General features: G+C 37.8%; 1 long non-coding RNA gene across 1 annotated transcript; it reads left to right on the top strand.

Moving 5' to 3' along the window:
• Positions 1-1948: 1948 nt before the first annotated feature.
• LOC110678510 lies at positions 1949-3059 on the top strand. Its single transcript, XR_002501668.1, has 2 exons — positions 1949-2332; positions 2411-3059. It is a non-coding gene; the product is annotated as an uncharacterized LOC110678510 (long non-coding RNA).
• The last annotated feature ends 6606 nt before the right edge of the window (positions 3060-9665 follow it).

The following is a 9665-nucleotide window of genomic DNA, read 5'->3' as shown; positions in this document are numbered from 1 at the left end:
ATTTTCCTCACTAAATCACTTTATTACTTAAGCCGAAACGCAATGAAACACGGATAAAAATAAACTGAACACCGGTCACGGTCAGTCCGGTGGTTTTGTAGAATTGAACTGCTGACCTAGCAATTCCGGCTGTTGGGCATAAAGGTGTTGACGTTGCATAGCACGTGGCAGTGGTCCGATCCAAAGGTGATGACGGTGCATGTGACGTTGCACCTGTGGTGGCTGGTTCATGTCGTGACTATATAAAGCACATAAAGCTAGCACTATACTATATAACTACAGTTATAAGGAATTTAGAGTTTAGACGAAATTTTGAAAGAGGGAAACCCCCTTTGATTTCCATTCGAATTTTTTCTCAAGAAGGCACAAAACCTCTTCATCTTTTTATATAACGTAACATAAAAAAAGAAAACTCAAAACTAAAGACTCATATGGCAAAGATATTTGAGTTAATATTATAAATTATAACTTCAATATGACTCTAGAAGGGCCCTTTCCCTCTTTAAATCAACTTTAATTGTATCTATAAAGAAATCCAGTTTTATGTTTACCGTTTATATGCCTGAGTTACAGCTTCAGCAGCATGGTTCTCGAGAAACTAGTCAATTGTCATTAAAAATTATTTTTAAAATAGTAGAAGGACTATGGAAGTATAATCGAAACCATAAAAAATATTATGCTGAGACTTAAGTATTTACTAATTTAGAGAATATTAAAACATTTGATAAATATCAATGAACAATGTACACGACAGATTTTCTTGAGAACTGTTTAAAATCTGATGTTTTGAAGTAATTCATAAGAACATTATTGTTCTTGAGACGCATCTGCAGAAAATGCTGAGCTTAGCATTAATGAAATTCTTCTTGAAATCGCGGACACAATGTGCTAACTATATTTTTGTTTGCTTAGAAAAATGCAGAGGCTTCTAGATATTTCATAATAATTTTGCTTAACAACTCCTCCAGAAAACATTGTTTTACTTGTTTTGCCAAAATGTTTCCGAAAAATAGAAACAAATTCTTCAAATCCTTTGAAAAGATTCAATTAAAATTTTTTTTCAATTTTATTTGGTGAAATTTTTAATTTTAATTCCCAAATAGTAACACGAAAAATAGAAAATTGTTTAATTATTGAACAAGCGCAGAATTCATTGCGATTTTTTTTGCATTTCAGAAATTATATTGTAATGTGATCTAAAATTGGTTAGTGCTTAATCTTCTCCAGTAATAAAAACTTGGTTCATACTAGGGAAGAACAAATTTCATTCTTTTCAACTCATGTGTGTTTTTCACTGACAAAAAATTCTCTGAAAATGTTGTTCAAAATTATGGGATTTCCAGGTTGTGATTTTGTTAATATTTTGCCCAACTGTCATGTGAAATGTTCAGGATTTACTGTTACAATTATGTACCGTACTCTGAGAATCCTGTGAAAGATTCTATGAGTTTTCCTCAGGTTTTTAAGAGAATTTAATTTGTGATACAGTGAGATTATCTTCAAAAAAATCACGCTCAATAGAATGTTTGTTTTTTTTTGTTGTGTTTTCTTTGAATCATCATCAAGTGTATTTGGATGCTTCATTATTTCTTCTCAAGATCATTTAGAGATTTATCAAATAATTATAATGTTAACTTTTGAAATAAATGCATAGAAATCATTCAAAATATAAAAAGTCTATGGAAGCAATTCAGGAACTGTTTAACTTTTCCGTTATTACGTTAAGGAATTTCTTTTGAAATTGTGGCGTAAGAGGCGCCCCCCTCTTTCAAAATTCACCATATGCTTGACGCATTTTCACGCCCCCCACAGGCTGGCGCCCTTGGCGGGTGCCAACCTGGCCAACCGCACGCTACGGCACTGACAACATATAATCACCTTCTATAAAACTGTTTTGGTTTATTTTCACACAACACATTTACACATATACAATAAACCATATAAAAAAGTATTTTAACAATTCGGTGAATAGTTAAACGCATTTCATTATTATACACGCTTGAAAATTAACACTGCGATGACAAGGTTTAAAAGTTTTTACATAGCGCTGAAAAATACTAATTTTCTCAAAAATTAATATACATAGTCAATCAACTCAACAATTTTAATATACTATTTTTGCATATTACAATAAATATGAAGAAAATAATAAAAGAAAAATTGTCACCGTTTATGATTTACACATTGACTGTGTTGATTTTTTTCAACGTGTTCTTTGCACTAAGCTGACAGAAATAGAAAAATAAAACCCGTCACGATTTTGCCAGTTGTATTCTGTTTTTATTTTAAAAAGAGAACTCACTCGGATCTTGTGCCGGATTTGGAACTGCAGGTAAGCTAAAAGATCCTCTATTCCAATTTCATCAACCGGCATGAATAAAGTATGCTTTTGCTTCTCTCTTCTTCAAAGATTTGCGAGTCGGCTGCTTCTGCGAGATCCTCCGAAAAAAAATTCGCGTGCCACACAATACCAAGAACAGCAACGCAAAAAGCCGGCAGCCAATACGAGAAAGGAAGATGAGGTAATCTGGATCGAGGATGGAAGCATGTAACTCGTTCGCTTTCGGACTACTAGCAGCAATATTGATCTGGAAGAATGGATCCCAGAGGTCCCGGAGCTACAACTGCTTCTCTCTTTACAAAGATTTTCGAGTCGGCTGCTTCTGCGAGATCCTCCGAAAATATTGCCGTCTTTGCCACACAGCACCAAGGAACAGCAACGCAAAACGCCGGCAGCCAATACGAGAAAGGAAGATGAGGTCATCTGGATCAAGGATGGAAACATGGAACTAGCTTTTCGGACTACTAGCAATCCCAGAGGTCACGGAGCTGAAAGTTTGAAACCCTACAATAGACATACGTGAAAAAGTGTATAGAAGAGTGTAGCGAAAAAGACGAGGCTTAACTGATCATTAATAATACTAAATAATGAAAATTGAACAACTTTTTTTTTTTCAAATGTTATCTCATTTCAAACTAAAACAATATTTGTAGTTTATTTGTGCATTTCATTGACTGAGTTACAAATGTTTTAATAAAAGTGAGTTTTTCAACATGTATCTACTTGTTTTGTTGTGTTTTATGGAATATTTTTATGACATTTTCTTGTAATGTATAAATGCAATAAAACAATACATCATACGGTTTAAATACCATAAAGCATCATAAGCCAACAATTACACGAACATTATTCGTTATTTTTAAATATATATTGTTCAACTGTATCTAAACCTTTTGCGTTACAATGAATTTGGCAAAAAAAAATGGATGGTATACCCACCTTTCGACAAACTATCCACAACAAATTTTGTTTGAGAAAATCGTCATTTTTGAATGGTTACATAACTTAACCGCCCATTCCCCACATTGTTATTTGCCCATTTACCATTCACCAAACTGTCAAAATCGTCTGCGGTACTGTTAGTTTATTGTTAATTTGGATGCTTTATGAAACTGGTTAGATATTGTTTTTAGTTGTTGTGGATAATTTGGCAAATGGTGCCAGTACGGTTCCAGTTTATGCGGGTGTTTATTTCGTTATTGGATGAACAAATTTGAATCTCATTTGTGTAATGTTGGCTGTCAATTCGGCCAAGATGATAACAAAATCAAATAAAAAATATGAAAAACTAAGTGTCAAGATTTCTTTTCATTTTGTTATCAATTTCTGCTGGGGATAAAAACTTATAACAAAAGGAGGTTTGAGTATTGTACCTTTCAATTCCAACGTAATTGCTAATCTTTCGGCAGATACGCATATTTCGACTACCACTTTATTCAGTGTCAGTTACTTGCATTCACTTGGATGGAGAGGTACGATAATAAAATTTTCTTTTTTATTCTCTTTGCTGAGAGTACGCTCGATGGTGTTTGACGCATACGCAACAGATAAGATAGTTTTTTATGGTACTGGGGCAATTTTCACAAAAAAATTCCCTCAACTTTCGAGTTTCAGATAGTTTGACCGAAAAAAATCTTAGTGCCCTTTACTTGGTCTTTACCCTATATGTTTTAATAACCTACATTAAATATATCCATCCCGATGACAAACCTTGAACGATCAAAGCATGTTCCAATATGTTACATTCAGCCGCCTACCAACAAGGAACAAATTTTGAATGCTCGACACATAAAAACACACATGCCTTCAATGACAACACCGAGCGATTCGATTGGCACATACGAGATACAAGAAGCCTACACGTGCACATGGCCAGCGACTATGGTGACAATCTCTCCCCCTAGGTCGATCGAAACCCCCCAGCATCAGATGGAGGTGGTCTGGGAAAATAGAATACCTCCCTAGCATAGACACCCAGGAATCCCGAAGCTCTTGCACCAGTTCCCAGTCATTCGATATGCTCTCCCGCAGTTTGAAAGCCCAATCGAGGCAAACAGAGTCGTGAACAGCAACATCGTCGTCCCGCAGAAATAGTCACCAGTCGGAGAATTACCACCTCTTGGTTGCCGCCGGATAGATTCACACCACCAGATAGGGGAACCTGCCAGCAGCCCCCGGGCGAACATCGATAGTAAAGTACTGAAATTAATTGTAATTAACACGATCGGGTTCTATCGATACACATAAATATGTACATTTTATTTAATTGTAAGCCTCCTTCTGTCTCGCTTCTGGGATGGAAAAGGGGGGGAAAACGGGGTGACACATGCATGTTTTACCTATTCCAACCAACCCACAATACCGGGGGGTTCGCTCGGCTCAAATCGCGTCCTCCCTGATTATCTCGATTACCAATCCGACCGACCAATGCACTATGGGTCAGAAATTGAAATTTCACGACCAAATTTCAAAGATAAAAGGTTATGTATAATCCAATCCGCATTGTTTTTAAATTGATAAACTCATAAAGCGTGGTAGAGATGGATAAATTATGAGTGAAATTATGAAAAAAAAATCCATGTGCTCAGGTGGGATTTGAACCCACGACTCTTATACGCTAGACAAGTGTTTCAACAGCTAAGCTACCGAGCCACTTGGTGACCCAACAACTCAAAAGGTTACAAATTTCGAATCCAAATCCCAACAGTTCACACAGACCTTCCTCATAACCCATGTCCATCCATCTTAAGTATGAGCTGATCTATGTCAAACATCCGCAAATATATGCAAAAACTTCTGACATCTAACTCATGAAAAGGAAAATTCCAGGCTTCTACATCATACTGGTTGCACACCGAATACGTCGGAAAAGTTTAACTTTTAGGACGAAATAGTAAAAATAGTACAAGCTTTGTTAAAACTCATGATAAAATTTATAATTAATTTTAGTTTTTTATCAGACATTATCCTCAGATGCCAAAAATGTGGAGTATAAATCGAAAAAAAACCGTTGATATAAAATCACACATGCTCTAAAGTCTAAATAATGAGAAACTCATCTCTCTAATTCATTTCATTGAACAGATTTTGTCAAAAAATTTTGTTCTCTGACCCATAGTGCGACCGATGCTGGCGCGAATCGCCGGCTGGTTGCTGGATCTCTCGAGTTTGTAGTTTATGTTTGCTGCTCAAGCTTTCAGCTCACTTGCGGGTTTTAGGTTTCGCTGCTTTTTTGCATACGGACCCGTCAATGATCCCCAGAGGTTCTTGGTTCCGGGCTGTTTATGTGCGGTAAACTATAGGCACCCGATATCACCCCGCGCACGGAGGAAAGCAAGTAAGATATAAGTTTGCAGTAAAATATGTATTCTTTCCCAGAAGAAGTTTATGGCAAGTCGCTTGTGGTGTGTGCGGAATAGAATCCACTGACAGGCAGCGCACTTCTCACCTTACAAAAGATCGTTTAGTTCTAGCTTCTGTCGCAATCGGACGGGAGTGATTGCAATTTATGGTGGGGATCGTTTGCAGATGTATCCGATTTAAAACAGTAAATGGGAATGAATTATTTGCGGTATCATTCTGTTGGAAGACTCATGCGTCATCAGTAATAATAACGTCATAATGCTAAATGAAACTAAGCTTACCTGAGCAGATTCGAAAATTTAAATATTATCAAAGCGATATCACATAATGTTATAAAAAAATGAAAAAAAAAAAAAAAATCTTCATAATAGTTTCAACAAAAATTAACTTGATTAAACATGATTTCATATCAATAATACAATTCTATGCAAAGATTTGAATATTTTTCATAAAACATTTGACACAATTATTTTTAACTCGATCAAGATATCATCAAATCAAGTTGTCATCATCCAAGGTTAAAATATGTTCTTATTTTGTTTAAATTTTATGCGTGGAACATAAGAATTCCAGTATATTGAAATAGCGATACGAATTACGCTTTCGGTATTCGATGTATTGGTACCGACGATACATAAAATTCAGTATTTCGATGATATTAATATTTACTTCCAGACGAGGTTGGTAGTTTGATGGCAACAACTTCTGCTTCATAAGCTTAAGATCACAGGTTCAATCCCAGGCCCACTGCTTTCCTCGTATTTTGCATTTGTATCTTTCACTCTTAATCTACCACACTTAATCTATTCGTTCATAGCACAAATAAGACACCGTTTCCCTACGCGTCCATTCATCCATCATCAGCCCGTCTTTCTTTACGCCTGATACGTAGGCAGTCTGCTAATTAAAATGCAAACCTCTCTGCCATACCTTTCCCTCAACCCAGACACTCCCGCATGAACTGGCGAAGACCCAGTTGGACTCCACGGTCTACAGTAAGAAAGTACAAATGCTCACCCCCTTTCCAAGCATTGGCCGGCAGCACTCGAACACTGAGGGTGTCTGTTTGTCTCAGGCAGTATCTATTTGATTCCTTGTGTAGGGTAACTGGGGGTAAAACGCGCCCTCTAAGGAAGGAAGCGTTTATAGCTATGAAGAATATTATTATGGGCCTTTTTTATTCATTATCTCATAGATAAACATGTTTCCTATCAAATAGTAGAAACAGCCATCCATTTTCTTTTTTCTGGAGTTAATAAATCAATTTTTATAAAATGCTTGCTTATCTGCATTTTTATTTTTTTGCGGGGTAAAACGCGCCACCTGAGCTCGGCGTTAGTCGTTCGTGCGCACGCATGCGCAATCATGCTTGCAAATACGTTGCATACATAAGGGCGTTTGATCAGATGTTTTTGTACGATTATAGTATATATGCTGACTCGAAAAATGTGCATTTGTAAGGTTCAAACTGGCACGTAACTACAGCTTGGCATTACGTTTGCTGGAATTTGAATTCAAACGGCTGTTTTGGTGTTATGAAATAGGTGTGGCCGTTTTGCCCCACGAGTTGATTGAAGTTTAAGTCCCTCGATACGGGTTTTAAGGATAAATTCAACACTTTTATCGCATGGAATACAAACTATGGGAGTGCACAAGTCGATTCTCGGTGATAGTTTAAAAAGTTTTGTTGTTTATCGGCCTGAAAAATGGTCTAGAAAATAACACAAAATTACAACGAAAACAGCGAAAAACGTTTTTTCGAGTATTTCACGATTTTTGCCAGGAAAAGGCTTAAAAATATACATAAAGAAGCATTTTAATACATTTTCCATTATCTAGGAAAACAGCGTCCCAAAGCACGTCGTTTGTTCAAAACAAGGGTGGCGCGTTTTACCCAAATGGCGCATTTTACACCCAGTTCCCCTAAGTGCAGCTGATTTGGCAATACTGGAGTAGCGATCACAGATGGCCAATCAAGGTCAAGGGAGGTATCGAGTAGCAAATATGTTGTAGAATTACATCATTTGAACGTATAAAACCATCCTGCTGAAAACGAGGTCTGGCAATCAATAGAATCGATTTGACAAGTTGACAAAAAGAACTTCAATAATCTAATTGGGATTTGAAATTAGGTCTAGCGAGTGAGAACTGCGCCCGATATCTCTTGGTCATTTTACCACGCTGAAGGAAATGTGTTAAACTTTTTACAAGTTTGAGTTGCTGCTCGAAATGGGTTTCGGACATTTTCGTCGATCCAATCCGATTACTTTTGGGCCGGATTATTGTTGTAATCCAACTCATGGACTACAACACAGGAATAATTCTGCTTCTTATATTTCACTTAATTTTAAGATCCAATAAACTATTCCATCACCAAATTCAATTCTACCTTTTCGCAATCGCTTCAAAACGATGATCAATAGCACAGCGCAACAAAAATGACATTTTTGCGTGTCTCAAGGATCAAATTATGTGTCTCTAGTAGATTTGGGGTTGCTGAATCTGATGTCGTTCTCAGAAATTTCCCAGCACGTCACAATTTTTAGCTACAGGTCGTCAAAGTTGTATAAAACATTGATTTTATTGATGTTTACCTAAAATTTGAAGTATATTTTATCAAACTTTTTTGTGATCTTTTCCACCTAGCATGCAAAAGAGGACTCAAACTTTAATTTTAGAGGTATTTTGATTGAAATTGCACGATTAAATTTAGATTAAACCGATTTTTTCAATATGCTTGCAGTCTCCATATAAAATTCTTCGTTTCTCGTATATGGCAAAATACAATACTTTTCTAAACCATCAAAAAATAACTTTTCCACGTCAAAAGTATTACAAACTTTGATGATAAGTGTTGCTATACACATAAAGTTTGTATTCTGTGGCAAATTAAGCAAATAAATTGCCTTACAAGCTGGCAAACTTGCATGCAAGTTGACTGAAATAGTCAATTTTCGCATTTTCAACAACCAATATCTCAAAAACTAGACGTGCTATGATATTTCTGTAAACGGCAATGGATTTAGCAACCCTTAATTAAGTAAATAGAGGAATTTTGATGCTGGAGACAAAAACGTGTTCCGCAGTGTAGTTTACAAATATTCTTATGCTTCCTTATGGTTTTGCGCCGGGTTGAATTCAACCATCGGACAATTCGCCTGCCTCTTCTTCAAATTCGCCTACCTAGCACCACACGCTACCAAAGCGACACCTTCAGCTGAGTGATGGTTGCTCGATGTTGGGTGGTGCGGACATACCCTTTCCCCGCAATTCTGGGGGATTCTCCAATGACTCCAGGGTTACGCTCCTGGATCTCTAGCACCGACAGCTTCACCACCGGACGTCGGAACTCTCCTTACACCGTCTTCATCAGCCCTTGCCTCACTCGGCCATCAGCTCCAGGATACACCTCGCTGACCACGCCACGTGTCCAACACTTTCTCACTCCTTCTTCGGCTATATACATCCCCCGGCTGGATTGGCTGGAGCTCTACATGCCATCTCGTACGGTTGTTGATCGTCAGCACGTATTCCGCTATTCAATGGTCCCACATACGATCGGCCAATACCTGCGACCGCATAGAGAGGTCTCGCAAAGCCTCCGCCTCGTTTGTCTTCGGAACCTGGCCAAATCTACGCCTCTCACGAAGTGATTTGGTGTTGACGCTTCACCGGCCTCGGGTCCCAAACCTGCGTACGTCAACGGCCGTGAATTCACAAGGTCCTCGGCTTCGGTCAGTGTAGTCACTTCATCCGTCAACCCTCTGCCATCGTTCAACACCGCCAGTGCTGCTTTTACGGATCGGACTAGCCGCCCCAGACGCCTCCCTTGTGGGGCACGCTTGGTGGATTGATGTTAGACCGAGATGCGTACCGTGCAAAAAAAGTTTTCAGTGAGCAATTCTCGCTGAAACCAGGCCGCCATCGGCACCCATCGTTAGAATTCCAATTTTATGTCACT

The sequence above is a fragment of the Aedes aegypti genome, chromosome 3, assembly GCF_002204515.2.
Source record: "Aedes aegypti strain LVP_AGWG chromosome 3, AaegL5.0 Primary Assembly, whole genome shotgun sequence".
Lineage (NCBI taxonomy): Eukaryota > Metazoa > Arthropoda > Insecta > Diptera > Culicidae > Aedes > Aedes aegypti.
The sequence above is the reverse complement of the archived record's forward strand: the minus strand, read 5'-3'. Positions and strand labels throughout refer to the sequence as shown.